The 1,570-nt window shown below is 48.4% G+C and overlaps 1 pseudogene; it reads left to right on the plus strand.

Moving 5' to 3' along the window:
- The first annotated feature begins 107 nt into the window (after positions 1 to 107).
- LOC108544707 (ATP-dependent RNA helicase DDX24 pseudogene) overlaps positions 108 to 1,570 on the plus strand; it is an 8,419-nt pseudogene continuing 6,956 nt past the window's right edge.

The raw sequence follows: 1,570 nt of genomic DNA on the forward strand, positions 1-1,570 counted from the left end.
CCTCTGCCAAGAATTCCTCCAGTCTCTTCTCAAAGGAGGAATCCAAGAAGAAAAAGGCACCGTCTATTTGAGAAAAGGAGGAAGTAAAGTGTAGCTCCTCAAAGAAAATGATCAAGTTGAAGAAAAGTAAAGATGTGGAAACTGAAGGAATTAGTGTCCAGAAAGAGTTTGAAGTCAAAGATGCTGAACCAGAGCCAAATCGGAGATGGTATGATTTGTCCTGACACAGAGGAGAGGAGATGGCATCAGAAAGCCCTGCCCAGATTGTTCCAAAAGAGAAGAAAAAGGGAAAACAATTGAGCCTCCCCATCGCACTGTCCCAAAGGTGCCCCAAAAAGCAAAGACATTGATGCCTGGCTAGAAGGTGAATGTATCAGCTTGAAGGACCTTTTGTGCCCAAGCCATTCTCCGAGTGGTAGGTTTTCTAGGTTTCTCTGCATCTACACCAGTCTAAGAAGCCCTTACTTTGACACCTATCATCTGTGACAAACTAAACATCCTTGGGGATGCTGAGACAGGATGGGGAAAAACTCTTGTCTTTGTCATTCCAGTGATTCAGGCGGTATCGGCAGTGCTGGAGGCGTAAGCTTGCCCCTAATTCACAGTGACACTAAATACCACCTGGAGAGCCCAGAACAGTCCAGAGCTGAGGCTGGATCGCTAAGCAAGGCTGGAACTGAGTCTAGAATGTTGCCTGATGAGACTGGAATCGAGAGCGAAATACTCCCCTGTGAAGTTGAGCTAAGGCTAGAGTACCACCCAACAAGGCCAGAGCAAAGACCACAGCTTCCCCCTCAAACCAGGTGCTGCTCTTCTATGATGATGATGCTGGTAAAGAACTTTCTTCCCTTATCAAGGAGAAGCTTGTCCCCAAACAAGATGAGGACAAAGAGAAAAGGTTTGATAAAGAGCAAACTGGAATGTCAAAACAAGAGTTGAATGGCAAAGTTGCTACCTGTAAAGGACATCTAAAACATCCTCTGCTTGGACTGGTTCTGATTCCCACTTAAGAACTGGCCATTCCAGGTCTAATAATCCTTTGATGTTGCAGCCAAGTTTATGGGAATTAAAATTGCTATTTTGTTTGGTAGAATATTCATGCACAAATAGCAGAGGATGCTCAGGTGTCAGCCTGATATTGTGATCAGCAGTTAAAGCTGGCTGTGGGGGGGGCGGAGCAAGATGGCCAAATAGGAACAGCTCCAGTCTCCAACTCCCAGTGCGATCGACACAGAAGACGGGTGATTTCTGCATCTTCAACTGAGGTACTGGGGTCATCTCACTAGGGGGTGCCGGACAATCGGTGCTGGTCAGTTGCTGCAGCCTGACCAGCGAGAGCTGAAGCAGGGCGAGGCATCGCCTCACCTGGGAAGCGCAAAGGGGAAGGGTATCCCTTTTCCTAGCCAGGGGAACTGAGACACACAACACCTGGAAAATCGGGTAACTCCCACCCCAATACCGCACTCTAAGCAAACGGGCACACCAGAAGAATTTACCCCTCGCCTGGCTGGCATGGTCCCACGGCTGCGGACCCGCCCTCCTTGTTCACACAGCAGTCTGCTGCGATCTA

This window comes from Rhinopithecus bieti, unplaced genomic scaffold (genome assembly GCF_001698545.2).
Source record: "Rhinopithecus bieti isolate Rb0 unplaced genomic scaffold, ASM169854v2 scaffold_27321, whole genome shotgun sequence".
NCBI lineage: Eukaryota > Metazoa > Chordata > Mammalia > Primates > Cercopithecidae > Rhinopithecus > Rhinopithecus bieti.